This window comes from Nuphar pumila, chromosome 2 (assembly GCF_984573655.1).
Source record: "Nuphar pumila chromosome 2, dmNupPumi1.hap1.1, whole genome shotgun sequence".
Taxonomy (NCBI): Eukaryota; Viridiplantae; Streptophyta; class Magnoliopsida; order Nymphaeales; family Nymphaeaceae; genus Nuphar; species Nuphar pumila.
Window position 1 is genome coordinate 122,698,435 of NC_143250.1, and position 20,139 is coordinate 122,718,573.

The 20,139-nt window shown below is 35.7% G+C and overlaps 1 pseudogene; it reads right to left on the bottom strand.

The window, feature by feature from the left end:
- LOC149846975 (L-ascorbate oxidase-like) overlaps positions 1 to 13,741 on the bottom strand; it is a 29,865-nt pseudogene extending 16,124 nt beyond the window's left edge.
- Positions 13,742 to 20,139: the final 6,398 nt, after the last annotated feature.

Below are 20,139 nucleotides of genomic sequence, written 5' to 3' on the forward strand. Positions count from 1 at the left end.
CTTCTTTGGATTTTAACAACTCATAAAATAATTTTCAAAATATTTCTCCTTTAAAAGAAAATATAAGCATTAAGTTCTCACTTTAATTTCAAATATAACAAATTAGAAAATTTATTTTCATATTTGATCAAATTAATTAATACCCCCATGAGTTAGAGTATAAGACAAAACTCATTAATAACCCAGTAAAAAATTAAATCAAATATAATTAAAATTTTATTTTATCACTTTGTCTATGATATATCACGCATGTAGGTTCATGCTTGATACTAATTCATGAAAATTCATTAGATATGCTTTTAAACATCTAAAGATCTCATATCAACAATTAACATATTTCACCATGTGAAGGCAGAATAACATCAACTTAATATTTGACATTAACCTTTAATAATTAGTTCGCTCAGAACATTAAGAGTAGGTTTGACCTACTAACCGTTCGTAATAGGTAGATAAGTAGATTCTTCGTAATGAATACATGATAAATATCTCAAAGGGTATGACATGTACTTAGGTGAGGTAGAACTTCACACTCATGTTGTCATCATTTGGCTCCACAAATAGTCTCTATAAAAGACTATATAGTCTACCCCCACGATTTAGTGTAATTTTATACAAGTAGGAATAAATCAAAGATCCAAATATATGTTTCACCCTTTATCCGAATTAACAAATATTTTTACCAATTTCTACCACTAGCAAGTCATCGAGTATGATTGTTTTAATGCCACGAGAATACAATATGAATTGGCAAACCCAAACAATACTACCCTGCTAACTAGAAAAAGAGAGCAAAACATGAAACATGAAAAGATATCACATTCTTGATACTTGATACAAATTGAAACTGGATCATGCATGATTAAACCATCTTATATTTCAATACATGCATATGCTATATGTGACTCTCAAATAATCTTATTTAATTCATGATATGCCAAAAAACTATCTTAGACAAATGAGAAACTTTCTAAGTTAAAGACAATTTGCAATACAAGAAATATCAAAATCAATATTCTCAAGACTAAGATAAAAGGTCAAGGTTAAAAACAAAATACTTGGATCAAGAATAGCTTTTCAAGAAAATAAATCATGAGAAAAAATAAATATATAAATATCATATTTTTCTTTGAATTTATACATAAGCATATGAGAGTCACATTTAAATCAATATAGGTATGTTAAAGAAGAAGTCATTGTATCATTCAAGAGAAACTTTAGATATCATATCAAAGAGCTCTTGAGATTCAAAATAAAGGTCTTTCTTTTCACAATACGATGAGAGCATCCATGTATCTATATCCAAATAAACCTTACATGACACTCATTTATTAATCAAGATACATGGTGATCAAAATTATTATAACGAATAGACATGTTGATCTAATTCACAAATATAGATCTGAAACCATACATGGATCCAAAAATTTAAACACATGTCAAGATTCAAAAACAACTAAATGAGGTCTAAACCATAAAAAAGGTCTGAACCTCCTCTAAAAAAGTAAAAATTAATAGCATATGCATATCACACTTTTAGGATCACCAACAACAATTTGATCTAGAGAAATGAATCCAATAGATATGGGTCTAGATCTAAACACATAACTTGACAAATATAAAATAGACTCAATTTCAACTATAACAACATTTAATCACATAAAATTAGTTTGCATGGTTATAGATCATTAATTTCAAATGTAACCAAAGCATGAAAGTGAATATAAGTATAGATCTAAAACCAATAACATATGAAACGTGATACTAATAAGATTGATCCATTAAAAATGTTTTTAAGTGAGCATAATATATTCAACTTTTATGGCCAATAAGTGCAAATAAATAAACATTAATTTTCAATGGATTCAAAACATGAAAATGGATATGGATCTAAAACACCAAGATCTTAAGAAACATGCTACATGTAGAAAAAAACTCAATACAAGACCTTGAGTGAACACTAGAATTTAGCTCGCAAGTATAAAATCACTAAATCGATCCAATTTAAAAACAAAAATCCTAAAGTGGATTAGGATAAGAAATTGGATTCTAGAGTGGATCCAAAAATCTAAATTTGAATCCAAAACAAGGCCCAAAAACAAAATCATGCATTTATCAATTTTTTACTTTCTAATAATGAAAAACACCAATATAATCCATCTATATAATAATGGTTTCAAGAGATTAAGGAAAACACAATAAAAATCTCATAGATCCTCCACAGTTAGGCTAAAGAATGCATGCAACCACCCAGTCTAAAAAGCATAGACTATAGCGTTTTGCCAAGAGGACGAAACAAAAAATTATATGTAGGACTAATTGTGTACTTTACTCCATTCATTTTTTTATGTTGATTAAACATCTCCTTGTATGGTCGTCATAGAGCATGATGTCACTTTTAAATTGTTAAAATTTTTGCATGATCCAGATGTCGACCATGAAGATGTTAAGAACTGAAATGACTTGAAGTCATATACTATGATGCTCTCTTAAAAATGATAGTTGCCCCTCTTGTTAAAACTAGGTGTAGAAAGGTGAACAGCCCCACACCTCTCGTGGTTTTCTCGATCACCTTTCACACTAAGGCAATTGACTATCATGGCATTGTTACCCTGAAAAGCCCCATGGAGAAAAAGAAAACTTTGATAAAAGAGTGAAAAGAAGAAGTGAATCAAAAACACTCATTGTACTAATGGACCTTCCAGAGTATATATAGACCTAGGTTGGATGGTTGGTCAATAGGTCCTCAAAAGTCCATTGACTAAAACATTTAGAATACCCTATAATGGCTCTTAAAGTTATACATGTACCCCACCAATAGCTCTTGAAGCCCTGCATGCACCCACTAATGGCTCTTAGAGCCTTGCACGCACCCACTAACATCTAAAACATTGGCCTAGTCGTATAGGCTAAGTGGCACACTCAGTTATGGTTCAGAATGACCCTTGACTGGTTGGCCAACTTCTCAAAATGTTTTTATTATTAAATCTTTTTTAAAGGGGTTTTATGAGGTCTAAAGAGGAGTGGTGAAAAGATTGGTCAAAGTCAAGACTAGACCGAATCTAAATCCAAAGTCAAACCAAATCTAAGTCCAAGTTCAAAGTTTAACCTCTAAGTCAACTCTAAGCATTTTAAATCCAATATGCAGGACTAAATATTTCATAAAGTAAACTTTTCCTCCAAAACTCACTTCTCAAAAACTTAGAAGAGAAAGGTTTATTTAGCCAAAGAACTTGGTTAAAAAGCAATAAATTTTGAACCTAACAACAACCAATCTGCCCCTACTAATTAATGTGAAAGCCTTTTTGAATCATTTAAAGAAAGTAGCATTTCTTCTTACTATGAAACAAGGATTTTTGGAGGTGTTTTCATTTATTTATTTTTAATGTCACCGTGCACATATGTTTTACATGCTTGATTTTGTAGGAGTCGGCTCTTGGATTGTCCCATTATGACATATGAACATGTTAAAGTTGCAAGTCCAGAATTTTATAAATATTCAAGTCTCAAACAAATTTTTTTATCAAAAAGTGCCATATGCGAATCGATTGTTAAAGTTGATAGAAAAGCTCAGTTTGTACATATAACCAGAGATGGGTGAGAGCTCAGGGGGGGTTTCGCCCCTAGGGTTTCTTCTTCTCTTTCTCTTTTGGAAGAGGAGAAAGAGGACCACGCTGGTGCTAGCTGTGGCTTCCGGCTTCATGCTTCTGGCATGGAGAGGAGAGCTAGCTCTGCTGATTGTGTGAAGAATGATGTCGCTCCAACTGGTAGTCAAGATGGTGTTGTTGAATGTGATTTCATAAGTTTTGATCATGTGGACATCATTCATAATATATAATGGTCAATCTTCTGGCGCACATGAGCATATTTCTGACGATATTGGCAAAGAAACTCATCGGTCTTGGGCACAGGTTGTGGAATGTACCCCACTTGCTGAACAGTGCGATAGACTTGCCTTCACTTGTTGAAGATGAAGGGAACTTGATCATCAATATTCCTTTTGGATTTTTTTTTAGAGGAGAAAGGAAAATTTTAGGTTTTCTATGGCTTGTAAGTGGGATAGCAAGGCAATGGAGCCTCGGTTTTAGGCTAAAGAACTTACAAATAAGTGAAGCTTTAAGGTACCACCTATTTTCTCTTCTTTGCCTAAGAGTGAGTTTGTGGTTACCTTTGCTTGTGCAAAGGATTTGCAGTATCTAAGGGTCCATGGATTCTGGTTGGTCGTACGTTGTTAAATGGAACCTGGGATGGATCAGGGATTCCAAAATTTCGTGGACAGAACTCTGTTCTGGTATGGACCAAGATCTTTGACCTGGTGCAAAGATGTCTTTTGGAGGATTGTTGAAGTAATTAAAGCAAAGCTGGTTGCAGTTGATAATAGAACATATCTTGGTGGAAACTGGCACTTTGATAGGGTTCTTCTTGAAGTGTCTATTAATCTTGAAATCAAGGATAAACTTTCAGGGAGAGCAGTAATTTGCTGGGGACATTCATATTATGTTTGAAGGTTCAACTAAGTTGTGCACTTTCTGTAGACCCAGAAATCATGGCTCAGATTCTTGCCCTAGCAAGTTTGCTAATTCTGGTTTGAATCGTACCTATTGATGCCCAGCAGAAGAGGAAGAAGGTGTTGTATGGGTGGACCCCAAGAAAAGACGTTCAATCAGGAAAAAATCATGTTCAAGGTAAGGGTACACCGGCTAATAGATTTTCATCTCTAATTAATTCAAAGTTTAACATTGAAGTTGAAGGACATGAACGGATTCAAGAGGAGCAAGAGGGCTTGTTGTTTAATAACAATTAATAGTCATAGATTAAATCATCTTATCAGTGACCAAAGCCTTCATTTTTTTCGACAGTTTAAATTTTTTTCTCGACAGAGACGAAAGCCTTCATTGCTTTATTGTTGTTGGTAATTCTAACTCTTTGGATTCAATTTTAGGATTGAATGTTAATAGTGAGATTTTAGATGTTAATTTGACATCTCAAGCTGAATTTGCTCAATTAGTCCAAGATATTGATTTAAATTCTTTGGAGAGAAACCAAGTGACTATTTAAAAAACTGTTTTCCTAACCCAGAACTAATCTAATCGGGATGGCATCTTAGGAAATTCTGTTCTGGGTCTCGGGTTAATTAATCTAAGATCCAGAACTATTTAAAAAACTGGATAACGAGTTTTTTTGTAGTATATGGCATGTATAGGTTTGGAATTGTTTCTTATTTATGTGTGGCAGTCATTCTTTGATATCCAATAAGGGTTTCTCTTATGAATCATGTGTATTCTTGGATTAGCTTCCTACTTAGGAAGATATATGTAATTTAGGTTATTTGATTAATGAACTGGTAGGGGTCTGCCTAACCCAGCTTGTTTATCCAAAAAAAAGAAAGTAATTATTTTGAATATGATATATCATTGATGTCTTTTTATTTTATCTTTAAATGATTTGTTGGTATAGGAATATTCTTTTTATATTTAGATTTTGGAATTATTTAGAATAGTTAATAAACTTCTCATTTGTTAGCTTATAATCTTCATAATAAATAGCTGATTCCATTCATTTGCATTTTTTATTGATGGGTAATTAGATCTAGAATACCAATCATATCAAGACGCGAGTAGAAATCTGAATCCGTTCAGACTTGAACAGGTCATACTACCCGTTAACCCATATGGGTATACTTTTCTCAGCCATGCTCAAACCGAAACTCGACCTGAATCAAAATGTGTCTATTAAATATCCAACCCGATTATACTCAATCCAGTGCATACCCGAACTTGTTAACCCATATGGGTAGCCATACCCGAACCCGAATTAGATTGAGTCAAGTTTGGGTCTTATTTTAGATCTGATTCAAAATCGGATATGATAAAACCTGACTCAATTCCACCCCCATAGAGATACCAAATAGGAAGACGTTACCATTAAAAAGGATTATATATATATATATATATATATATAAAGAGAGAGAGAGAGATAAAGAGAGAGAGAGAGTTTAAAAATTATAAGCGTGCCATGTAAGTCAATATACATGCCCAAACAAAATTTATAATTACACCCCTAAAATACATATAAAAAACGCCATTTTGTAAAGAATGAAATTTTTGGCATGAACTACTCATGATTCTGCTTTTATGACATTTAGGATATTCAATGATAGGATAGGATAGAAAAAAGAAATTGGTCAAATTTGAACCGAATTCAGAAGGCATAATGTGCCTTACCAACGCAAAACCTATGTATGCTCTTATAAGATCCAACCACGTCACAATTTTAAACCAAATGTTCTCCTACTTTTAGTTTATATCCAAGTGATTTGTGAAATTTATGTAAAAAGTTCAAGAGGATCATCGAATTGTCACATTTATTTTTTAGCTTATGGTAATTACGGATCGTGGCAAGATCCAAATGATAACTGGATTATATAGGTAGAATAATTAGGTATCATTGCATAACTTATTCTAAAACAAGTTATGCCATCATAGCTAATTCAAGGATAATTTACATAGCCTTAAAGCGCTATCCTAATGTAAGGCTGGGCCAATGGCTGGGCACTCACAGCTCCTATATTAACAACCAATGACAGAAGAAAAAGGAGAGCTAGAGAGAAGCTATATATAACTTCCTATTTTAATTAGAAGAAAAGCAAAGGATGGTAAAGGGTTTCACATGGTGTGCAAATTTTCTACGCTGTCCAATAAAGAGTAGCAGCCCTTCGAACAGATCAGATCAGGCGATATGCCAAAACATACATTTTTTTGTGTTTTAAAATCACTATTATTCGTACCCTTCGTATTGCATAGTGATAACATCAGTACTTTTTTGTGAGCCAATGCATGGTGGTGAAGAACGCTATATGGTTGGTGACGATTTCATATTACAAAAAAATTATGTTTTAGACCAACGGGGGCTCCGCTAGTCTGGTAGGAGCAGCTAGTGCACGTCACCTTGTGTTGGGACTTTGCAGGTTCAAAACCCAATGGTATACTTGTTTAACTGGTAGGGGTCTGCCTAACCCAAGCTTGCCTTTCAAAAAAAAAATTTATGTTTTGGCGTATCACCTGATCTGACCTCAACATGGAGGCAGATATATCAAGTTGGGATCTAAACATGTGAAATCTCATAAAGGAGTATCATAACACACAGCACAGCACATTGCTTTATTTGAGTGAAGTGCTGTGGAGCCCATGGAATTAGAGCTGGTAAACGGGCTGAACGAGAGGAGCTTGAAGTGTTCAAGCTTAGCTCATTTGTGGCAAGCCAAGCCGAGTTTCAACACGTAATCATCTCAAGTTAAATGAGCTGAGTTCGAGCTGTCTTGTTTAGAGAAAAGATACATTGTTCTAGAGCTGGAAGAAATATAATTATAAAAAACATATGTAAAATATATCAAAAAAAAATATTTCTTATTATCTAATGAGCTTAAAGGAGTTGAGCTGAGCTGAGTACCTACTGTTCATATTCAGGTTGCTGAGCCTATTTTATGAGTTTGAACGAGCTCTTTACGAGATGAACGTGAGCCGGGCTCAGCTTGTTTCCTTGTTCAAGAAGTGGTCTCAGGAAAGCATGCATGACACTCTGCTGTATGGCTCACCCTCAAGCAGTTAAAATCCTTGGGCCAACCCCCTTACCCAGCTGTGCAAAATCATCCTTAAATCACGACTAACTACCCCACTCATTACCCCTTCCTTCTAATGTCCACTTAAGATTGGCCATAAGATCTAACCTACCTAGCAGGTGTACATGCGGAGACCTTGTGAATTCTTTGTGCAGAAGTATCAAGATCAATGTTTTAATTTGTGCTAAAATTTCTCAAATCCCATCTTCAAATAATCTCAATCGAGTTCCAGCAATAGCTCAAGGATCTCAAATGCATCACGTTATGTTGGAAGGTTCCATTGGAGTCCTTGTGAACCTAATAAATCCATATTGCAATTCTATGGAGATGATTGATGCTTATAGATGAAAGAAGAAAATATTCCTACAGGTTTGGCCTTTGTTTTTTTTGTTAACTAATACCTAATATTGCATTAAATGTTTTGTATAACTTTTTTTTTATGGCGAATTTTGCCGCCAAAGCGGGTGATCTTCGGGTGGGGTCATCGACACCTAAGCTCTTATGGAACTCACCACTGAAAGGCACCCACACACCCAGTGGGAGTCGAACTTGGAATGAAAGGGTCTGCGCCTTCCCACCAAACCCTCTACTACTCCAGTGATTGATTTGTATATCTTACTCAAACACATGATCCTCTTGTTTTTCTTTTTCTTTTTCTAAACAAAAAACGTGTTATATTAATTAGGAGATTTTGATGTTTAGACGTATTTTTGGAGGAATCTAAGGGTGGAAAATGAATCAAAAATTTTGATAAACAATATATCTTTGGCAAAAAAAAAAAAAGAGTAAAGCAGAAAACCTGGCGGATTCCATGCCAATGGATGGCAAGGTTCTCGGTGAGCAAGCTGTTCTTGAGCTCAACGATGATGGTATCTCCCTGTTGAGCCCTGATTGCTGGGCCAGGCGATTGGCCATTGATGGTGATCACCAGTTTCTGGAAACAATCCGGTGACCGATACTCATACTTGACCTCCCATCTGTAGTGCTGGATTCTCCCTTCTGCACCATGGACGGCCAACAACCCCAGTACACCCACAAATACCCATCCAAGTTTAGCATCATAACCCATCTTCACAACCCACCAAACAGATGCACCCTAATCTTGGGAAAGCTGGTATCTATGGAGAGAGAGAGAGAGAGAGGGAGAGCTTTTACCCCACAGATATGGGGGGATATTCTCTTGAAGAGAAGGCAATACGGTTTACCATTTGACAAACGAAAGATCAAGGTGGCAAGATTTTGTTGGTCTCCGCAAACATAATATGTGATGATCTTTGTAGTATTTTAATGAAGAAAAAAATATATCTTAGATTCTACGTTCTACTAATTTTCTTTTATTTTCCTTCTGTCCATGGTTTCACATTTTTTCTAAAGTTTTTCATTAAGAGCCCGTTTGGTTCATTTCCCATGGAACGGAAAAGTCTTTCATGGGAAACGCTACAGATTTCTAAAAAGAGTCTTGCAAGATCAGCCTTAATATAAAAGTTTTTTCATATGAGAAAAGGTACAAAGGGATTTATATTTTATACATGAGAAGAGGAAAGTGGTGGTAAAAAACTGAGCCTGGTTACTGCCAGCATATCACTTTTCCACTGATACTTGGATGTTTGTGTCACCCATGGTGGGAAAGAGAGAGAAATCAAGGAATGTCAGCTCAATAATTTCTCATAAAAATTGCATGAATCAGACAGGCCATAAGCATTTGAATAATCAAACACTGAGCCAAAAAAATTCTTTCATATCAGGTTTTTATTATGCATTGTCGTCTTAGGGCATTGGAAAAAAAACTTGAAGCATTTGATTTACACAACTAGTTTTGTGTATGTTTTCAGTTTTGGGATTTAAAAGGATGTCAATTATAAGGATATAAAAAAAAAACATGAAAAAGATTAACATTATGTGGACCGCTTAGTGATTGATGATGTGTTGAGCCACTGGTGCTGGCCTTTTAATTTAATTTACAAAGATATCCAAGAGCACAGGTCCCCCGTGCTCGCGTGCCCACCATTGTAGTAAGATCAGGCATAAATTGTGCTCAATATCCACTAGTGATTATCCTCCAGCTTTTCTAGAGAGATAAATAATGATAATTATACATGAAAAAGATTAAATGAGTGAGAACACCAAGATAATGCATAGGTTTATGCAAGTTGGGTCTTAAATATATAATCCTTACCAGTGCAAGCAAGTCACCCAAAGACGCCCCTTTATAAAAAGAAAAAGAATAGCTAGGCATAGAATAATTTACAAAAAGGCACCTGTCTTTTGATGTATTTACAAAAACAGGCCTACCTTTTGGTTCTAAAATGCCCTTCTCCCCAACACCCAATGCCTCTAACCGGCTATCTACCAACCCCCTTAAACCCTGATTCAGTAGAAAACCTAACCATCACCAAAAAACCCTTTCCCCGTTGCTTGAAACTCCATCCCTACCTTCTCCACCATCGTCCTCCACTTCCTCCGGCACCTTCGCAATCAGCGCTATCACAGTTGAAGGTTGGGAAACAAAGAGCTGCCTTCTCTCCTCACAATCGGAAGGGCACCACCTTCGCCGTCTAAGAAATGGAGAGAGAGAGAGAGAGAGGGTGGTAGAAAAGGTTAACAGGGGTATCAAGGGCAAAATCGTCCTGTTTTCACACTAACCCACGTTTAACCTGGGTAAAGTAAACGGCGGTGGTGTGGAGCGGCTATCAGATATAGAGCTACAAAATGTAGACGGTTTTTTGTAATATTTCAAAGTATAGGCCCGTCTTTATAAATATTTTTAAAAGGTATCCACTTTTTGTAAATTGTTCCTAAGCATAATAGCAGCGAGGAAAAGTATCCAAAATTTTATGTAGGAATTGCCCAAGCGACGTCACCCCCACCCATATGCCACTTTACAAAAAGAATAGGCATAATAGCAGCAGCACTGATAGCCTTTTTTCTCATAAAGTTTCTCTCAAAAAAAAGAAAAAAAAATAGCAGCACTTTTTCTCAAAAAAGTTTCTCTCAAAAAAAGAAAAAAATAGCAGCACTGATGGCCTTTTCTCATAAAATTATTTAGGGTAATTTCTGATACAAACCCTTCTTTTACCTGAAATTCTATGTCATGCACTATCTTTTCTGAATTTCTTTATATGGACTAATGTTTTACCGATATTGGCCAAACAAAGACCTTGGTAACCTCTGTCACACGCAATAGTGGCGAACCTTTAAAAGTACTTTAAATTTTCTATTTTACCTTTCCTTTATTTATATCCATATGTGCTTCCCTAACTTCTTGTAGTATCCCTTGAACGTTCAAAAGTACCTTAAAATTCTTATTTTACCTTTTACGTGCCGGACTGAACGTTTAAAAGTACTGTAAATGATTAAAACTTATCACACTTCTATGGAAACCCATAATTTCAGTTTTAGGTAACACCTAAATTTGGGCCATACCAATGATATATATACGAGATGGCAGTGGTGCGGAGGACAAGGTCTCCACACCTGCCTCATCTCAAAAATTCTGCCCTCCATCCTTGTATGGGTTTTGATTTTAACCTTCATCCCCGCTTTCATCCCTGTTTTATTTCCTCCATCTCCCGTCCAAACGGGGTGAGGCAAAGCGGGGCCCCATTTTCCCTCGGTCCATTGCTATATCCTTAAAGAATGAGAGGAAGGTTTACTAACGGGGATGATCAAGGACGGGGAAGAAAGAAGGAAAGGGTGCCCTCATTCATGCAAGATTTTGATTTTCTCATTTCATGTCCTCCATCCCCGGTCCAAAGGGGGCAAGGCAGGGCCCCGTTTCTCCCCGCTCCACTGCCATCCCTATATATATATATATATATATATATATATATATATATATATATATATATATGATAAGTGAAATGTGTTTGCCAACCAAATAAGTTTATTGGTATGAAACAAGATTTTCATAGGTATTTTTATTTTTTCAAAAATTTCACGTTATGGATGTGACTCTTAGATCATCTAATTACTATGAATAAGAAAGATCTTTTAAGGATTGAAAATAAATGGTTTAAAATTTTTATAAATATTCAAACATAAAAAAATATATTTTTTGATCTGATTACGATGATCCAAGAGTCGATTCCTAGCAAATGGACCATGCCTAATGCATCACCAGGGTTAAATTTGCAACAAAAAAAACTATAAAAAGCTCGATGCATACCAGCAAACATATTTGATTGGTAAACATATTCTAGTTTTCTTATATATATATATATATATATATATATATATATATATATATATATATATATATATATATATATATATATATATATATATATATATATATATATTCGTTGGAACCAAATCAGCATTATAGCCAGTTTGAATAAAAAACAGGTAAGCCGGGTGCTTTTTTAACATGAAAATTGATATATGTAACTCATTTTAGTGGACCCAATAACATAGAGTCCAACCGGATTCAAAGCTCTATTATGAGACCTGACTTGGATATATGTCTAAACTAGAATCAATAGTCAAAAATCTAATTTCAAACTGGATCTGAACCATATTTTGTACTGAATAACATATATATGAATTTGTGTTATTTTTTACAAATATATTTGGACTTAAACGTTAGAACAAAAAATACATTAAATTCGGATTTAAGTCAAAATGCTGTTTAATGACACCCATTTTCCTACTTGAAGTTAACAGGTTTATCATAATATTTGAGCCAGATTCAGATCTAAAACTAAAACCCAAATTCAAAATCAGAGATATAACCCATATTTTTGTAATGGTCCTTACAAGCATGTGTCAGATCCATATAAATATGTTGATATGAATGAAAAAGAAAGGAGTATAAGTATATATTCGGCATTTCAAATTATGTAACTTTAGGTTAACTAGGTAAAAGTTAGTGGCAGGTTAGACCAGGTCCTTATTTGGCTATTGTCAGAAAAATATAAGTCTATATCAGGAATTTCAGAAAGAGTGATACCTGACATGAATTTCTGCCAAAAGGTAGGTCTACATCTGGAAATTACCTTCTTTTTTCTTTGACAGGCAAGCTAGATGTCGGATTCCAACTCGGGAACCCTCAATTATGATCGAGTGACCTAATCATCCACTTATCTCATTTGGCCCCACTTTTCCTCAAAAAGTTTGGCAAGGGAACTTTCAACAATTTTCCCTACCAAAGTATTCTTGACAGAAAAATGGGATAGTTTTGTCACAAGCATTGCCAATATATATGGAAATATCATATTTTATCACGTTATTTTCAGACACCGGCATCGTTCGAAAATTATCGTAATATTTTCAAATTGATGCCTATTTTCAAGATATCACAATATTAACCTATTTTTTTCCAATAAATCCACCTTTAAAATAATATATTTTAAAATTTTCATATTATATATATTTTCTGACATTCACTGAGATTTTTCTGAAACCAAAAAAAAAAGAAACACAAACTTAAAAAGATTTTATCGGGTAAGGACCAGGTTTGGTTGATGTAATCTTTTTCAGATCTAGGTATGGTTTTTTTATGAAAAATCCAATCAGATTCAGATCCCAATACAGCAAAATATACTTTTTAGTGGCAGACTTTTCCGTCACTAAAGGCACCAAGATCTGTCACTAAAAGCCACAAAAGCTGTCACTAAATGTTTTAATGAAGGTCAAACTGTCACTAAATACAATCTCTAGTGACAGTTACTTTCAGCACAAAGAGGGTACCTACAGCAATGGTTTTGGCTGTCACTATAAGTCTGCTTTGAAAAACAACACTTAATCAATAGTGATGGTTTCAGCCCTCACTAATAGTCTTTTTTGCAAAAAATAAAAATTGGATTTTATTTATATATTTTATATTTATTTTAAATCCATTTATAGTGCAAGATGAATGATCAATTAATGAGGACAGTAGCAGTGAAAATGAGATTACTAATGAACATGACCATGGAAGCATTCACAATGATGGCGTTGTTGATGATCATGTGATAATAAATAACAATGATAATGTGAACAGGTGATTGTGATGCTGAGAGTCGACAAAGAAGTTAACGAGAAGCAATATGAGCAAGTCCATAGGCGTCGAAGATGAGCCAACCTGCTAAAAACATAGGCGCCACTCATGCATGAGCAAACACATGCGCTGACACCAAAACACATGCTCCTAATACAACGAATACTTGAGTAATTACTCATCGAAAAAGAAATCTCTCTCTCTCTCTTTATATATATATATAAACTTGTGCAGCACTTGTATCAACACACATACACGCACACAAGGAGTGGGACACCTAAGCTCTGTTTTTATTTTTCATTTTTTTGGTTTTCTTGTTTTTGATTGACATCCAAGTGCATGAGTAAGTTTAGAAGTTCACATATGATGCTTTTGAAGAGCCACAACAGCTAACAGAAATGTCAGTTGAATTATTTCCCGAAGCATCAATTGGTGCCTGATTTAAGCATTCCAAAACCAAAAGCCTTCTATGTTGCAACTTCAGAGAGAATGTAGTAGAGTCCAAAACAGCAGGTGAAGTAACCAAAATAACCAAGCTAAATCACTCCAGATAGAACATATAGAACACTAATTTCCCATCTTGGCTATTAAGAAAACATAATACATCTTGGAGGGAAAAAAAAAGAACATCTGCTCATGGAAATCATTTCTAAAAGTAATGCAGAGCATCCTGAAGATCCGAATATTGAAGACGAATTGGATCCAAATCCAAATCACCAGACCCAATCCAGGATGTGACTCATTGCAGATCCAATTATGCACGACTATCTGAGTCTAATTGGATCTCCGAGAAACTACAAAATCTATTTGTTTATCATGTTTCAAGTTCTGAGATATTTTGCTTTTGGCCTTCTCAGAAATTGTATTTTGATGTTTGATTACATTTTGCATGTATGGAATCTAGACTTTTTTCCTGTATTTTATTTCTTTTATTATTTTTTTTAGGTGTCAGATTCTACGGATCTGGATAGTTCTAGTGCCCTGTAGGATCTTTTCGTGGTACTAGAGGGTGTATGGGGATTAGTGATAGTTTTTATTTTTATTTACATTTTATTTTAATGCATTGCCATGTGAGGGTCCAGTTCACAGCATGTTTGGGTCTTGCCCAAGATCCAAACCCCTATTTGACCATAGTTGGTGCCACCCTTGCGTGGACAAGTTTAGCCTTCATTTGAAAATTTTAATTTGACTTTGAAAGTCAAATTAGTTGTTGAAGCTAAGGTAAATGCTATATCAAACTCAGGGAGAGACTAAGTTTGGGTGGCTGCATTGGTAAGACTCTTCCCTTCATAATGAGACTCCTCTTTTGGAGTTTAAGAGCCCAAAGGGAAGGGGGGGCAGAGGGGGACTGCTATTCAACTTTTAGAAAACATTCTGAGAAAGGATTTGGAAAAAAATCGTGGATGAGTGTGGTTGATTCAAGGAAAACTCTAGTGCTCTTGAGGAAATGATTGTTTCAGCAAAGAAGAAGCTTGTTGGTGCTGCTAGAACTTCGATTGCTTGTGGCTGCAAGAGATACACACTTTCTTCTTTGCTCTTTGAGTTTTGATTTTGACTTATAAATGCTTGCAAAACTTGTGTTGAATCCTTGTGTTGGGTTTGATTGTGGATGAAACAATTGTTCTCGTTATTATTTTGTTCTGAAAGTAAAGTCTTGACTTGTTTTATGATCTGGTGGAGTTTCGTTTCATTCTTATATTGAGTTTTGATTTGTGTTTGTGTGTTTTCCTATTTGTCGGCATTCTGGACTGTCTGACACAGTCACAGAATCTGGACTGTATCTCCCAAGATATTTGTCCATTCTGTGTGTGCTTTGGCTCGTTGAAAAGTCAAGACACCAAGCTACAACTTTGGTGTTGGACGTTTGACCAGAATCCCCAACTTAGAGCGGTTAAAATTCCTAGTAATTTTTGTGATGTTGGGTCATGACCCAAGTCCTGCTTTGATAGTGAGATGTTTGGCAGTGTTTGGTGTTTTGTCATGTTCTCACAAACAGCTGACCAGAAAAATCTGAATATTAGCTTGTTGGAAAGCTAACATCCGGATCTCAATCTGTTATGTTTATCAGTTCCTTTGAATTTGTGTCTTTATTGAGTGAATCTTACTGTTAATATCTGCTTGTCGAAAGCTAGTTTGAATTTGGGTTGTCTGTTGTTTTTCTGACAGCATCTAGTATTTGTCGTGTAACTTGCTCATCTTAACTTTGTTTGTGGATCCATTTGATATTCTGGTTTAGTAACACCTAGATTTATATCTTTCATGTTTGGAAGATTTGCTGGTTTGATCTTCTGCTGCTTCGAATAGTTGTTTGTTCATTCTGCATGCTAAAACTTCTATTTGGATTTTTGAATAGTTTAGCTTAGAAACATATCAACGTATTTGAATCATATCTGCCTGAGTATAAATCAAAAAATTACAAATATAGGCATGTTGGAAAGGCGTGTCTCTCGCACATATTTCTCGTGTTTATCTTTTCTGTCAAAACTGAGTGCTCAAGCCTCGAATCACAGAGTGTTTGAGTCTTGTTCAGACTCATCTATTAATACTTTAGGCTTCCGCACGTGGAGATCTATTTGAATCTCGGATTGTGGATCGACTTCTTTGCCTGATCCTCATCATTTTTTGTATCAGAGCTTCCGTTGTCGCTACACCATTTTGGTATCAAAGCGAGGGTTGCCGTATTTCTTAATCCGACACGATGTCGTTGTTATCATTCCAATTTTTTGTTTTTAGGAATTATTCGCCATGGCTGGACAAATGGGAGGTCGAGGTCAGAATGAATACAAAATAGAAAACGAGAATCAAGATCTTAGGTATGAGAATTGCAACTTGCGAAATCAAGTCGTAGAGTTGAACCTAAAGATTTGTGATGCCTTGATAGAAAGGGAGCGTCGATCCAAGCATGGTATGCACTGATCCCGAAGATCATATAGGCAATATGACTCAGATCTTTGGTCTGATTTGCATCAATTTCCATATTCAGGTAGAAAGATGGATCTGCCCAAGAGATCCAATTGGGAGTCTCGAGTTCCAAAGCCGAAGTCGAGTTATATGAATCCTTTGCATAGGGGACCGAGGCAGAACACTTGTTCACCCTTTTCATCTTTCAGTACCCAACCTCACCTCATTTAGATCTGCAAATTATAGGTGTAGGATTGAAGATACCTCGTATGTGAGTTGCAAGGTCAAAGAAAATCCCATCTCATATGACTTAGAAACTCAGACAATCAAAAAGGTCATAGGAGAGAGCGAAGAGTTAGAATGTGTTTCAGATTTTGAGAAAGAGCCTCAGTGCGAAGAAATTAATCGCACTCTTGTTATCTTCACAAAGGATCCCCCAGAGGAGCCTTTTCGTGAAATTTTTGGTGACCCGATATTAGATGAAATTGATGAAAAGAAAACCACATCAGAATTGGAGGATGTTCCTATGTGTGAAATCCTGAATGAGCTTATCTTAGAAAAGATATTCGAAGAAATGGCTCAAATCCCTTCATTTTGTGCGATAGAACCTATAGAAGATGAGTCTTGTGTCAGTCTTGACGACCCGGTCTTCAAAAAAATCTATGAGCACATAGAAGAAACAATCTTTCCTAAAGATGCGACTGACTTTATTGTCAACAATTACTTTTCAAGTCTCATTAGTGAACCCATCTTCGAGGAAAATGTCCTGAAACATTTTAATGACTTTGTTGGAATAAGTGTTAATGAGTACCTAGACATTGAAAATTCTCTTAGTAAGCCGTTAAAATTTTTTGAGCCTCACATGAGCTTTGGATGTGAATCGAGTAGAGATGAAATGACGATCGTGAAATCCCCAAATTTCTTTTGGGACCATCAGGGTTTACTAGATCCTGTTGATTCTGAATCTTTGATAAATTCTGATAATAAGTTTACTCTATTATTATTTTGTGTTGCTTAGAAATTGTCTCGTGATTGCCAAATTTTTTTGTGAAATTTTTGATATATTGTATAGCATGATACATAGACAATTATTATATGTTGATGATCCAAAATTTGTTACAATCATTAGAGCTTTGATGCAAGGTAAAGTTGTTATATATAATGTCTTAGATGCTTTTGTGCTTCAATCACATTTTTCTTAATTGAAATTTGCAAGGAATATTAATTTGCATGAAGCAAATGTTAATGTATTGATTATTGATAGAGCTTTACAACAGTTGCCAAGCATACATAATTACTCTCTTATATATTTGATGATTGCATTGTATAATTCATTTTTTACTCTTTGGGACAGATACTGCACTGATTTTATTTTGAATTTTTTCAGGGATTATGGAGTTTTGCATGACAAAGACAAGGCTCCAAGGATGAAGCCTTTCGACCCAGGGGAGAATGATGCAGCGCATCCTGAATATCTAAACATTGAAGATGAATTGGATCCAAATCTGATTCACCAGACCTAATCCAGGATGTGACTCATTGTAGATCCAATCATGCAGGACTATCTGAGTCCAATTGGATCTCCGAGAAACTACAAAATCCATTTGCTTATCAAGTTTCAAGTTTTGAGATATTTTGCTTTTGGCCTTCTCAGAAATTGTATTTTGATGTTTGATTCCATTTTGCAAGTTTGGAATCATACTAGACTTTTTTTGTATTTTATTTCTTTTATTATTTTTTTTTAGGTACCGAATTTAATGGATCTTTTTGTGGTACTAGAGGGTGTACGGGGATTAAGGTAAGTTTTTATTTTTATTTGCATTTTATTTTAATGTATTGTCATGTGAGGGTCCAATTCACAACATGTTTGGATCTTGCCCAAGATCCAAACCCCTATTTGATCCTAGTTGGCACCACCCTTGTGTGGACAAGTTTAGCCTTCATTTGAAAATTCTAATTTGACTTTGAAAGTCAAATTAGTTGTTGAAGCTAAGGTAAATGCTTTCTCAAACTCAGCAATGGAGAGGCTAAGTTTGGGTGGCTGCATTGGTAAGGCCCTTCCCTTCACAATGAGACTCCTCTTTTGGAGTTTAAGAGCCCAAAGGGAGGGGGGGCAGAGGGGGACTGTAATGAGATATTGCGGAAATATAAAGAGTGCATACAAGCACTTACAACAATGAAAAAGAGACAATATCACAAGTCCACAAAGGGACAATACAAGCACAAGCCTTTAAGAAGGCAACAATATAAAAAGTCTCTTATTGAGAAGAGAGAAAGCTCTCAAGAATGAAAAATATACAAGGGGTTCACCCCTATTTATACAAGAGGGAGAGGAGAGAAGGAGAGGCCAAAGGCCTAAAAAGGAGAGCCCAAAAGGGGGCTCCCATAGAGTCGTTGGGAGCCCCCAACGGTCACATTTGTGACCGTTGGGGGCTCCGACGACTCTATAGTTGGAGCCCCTTTTGGTCCTCAAAAATAACAAAAAAAGAATTGAAAAAAAGAAAAAAGAAAAAATACATTTTATCAAAAATCGAAAATAGTTGTTTTCTAAACAACTATGTGAAATTACAAAAATACCCCTATCGGGTATTGATGTAATAATATATATATAAGAGATACATTTTAACTATAATAACCATAATTTTTAGGCATTTATTTAAATATATTATAATATATATTTCATAACAAAGTGATTTGGGTCTGGGATCCACATACTGGATCCATATACCTATATATATTTTAATAAATATATATATATATGTGTGTGTATAATCATAAATAAATAAAATTAATTTTTTGGGAATAATAATTAGTATAAAAACTAAGTATTTAAGGTTGGATCCGTGATTAGACCCAAATGGATCCAACATGTGGATCTAAGATCTATAAAGTGGTCTTTATATCCACATCTATAATAAAACTAATAATAAGAAGAAGAAGAAGAAATAAATAAAATTTTAATTTTTTTAAACTTATCCGAGGATCCACAGTTGGATCCATTCGGATCCAACTTGTGGATCCATATGGTTTGGAGTCGGGTTACGGGTCTCGGGTCCAGACCCGATCCCCACCATGTGTAACACCCTTTTTAAAAGATAAGGGTTGCCCGATAAAACCCTAACAGAATCAAGAAAGGGGGGGGGGGGCAAGAGGGGGGGGTTACGCAGGGCGTAACCGATCTCCCCCCCCCCCCATCTCGGCATGGAAGGGGGTGGGGGGGGTCTTGGCCGATAAAAGGGAGTGGAGAGGGAGCCCTCTTCACCCGTCTCTCTCTCTCTCGTCCCTCGTCTCTCTCTCTGTCTGTGTGCGTGCGCCGGAGGGTAGAAGATCGCCGGAAAAAACTGCGGCAACCCACATCCACCATCGTCGACCTCCAGCGAGCACCCTGTCACGGCAGTGAGAGGAGCATCACCAGCCGGCTCTGCTTTGCGTCCCCAGCCTCCGATCGCCGGAAAGATCGCCGGAAAAACTTTAAAAAGGTACGGGTTCCCCTCTTGATTCTAAATGAGAAAGAGGGTGCAGATTTGCTTTTCATGGAATATTTTAGGGAAATCGTTAGAGAGAGGCAGATTTGGGGGTTTGAGGTGTCAGAAACCCCAAATCGACAGTTTTGGGGATTTCGGACCGTTGATGGGTGGAGTTT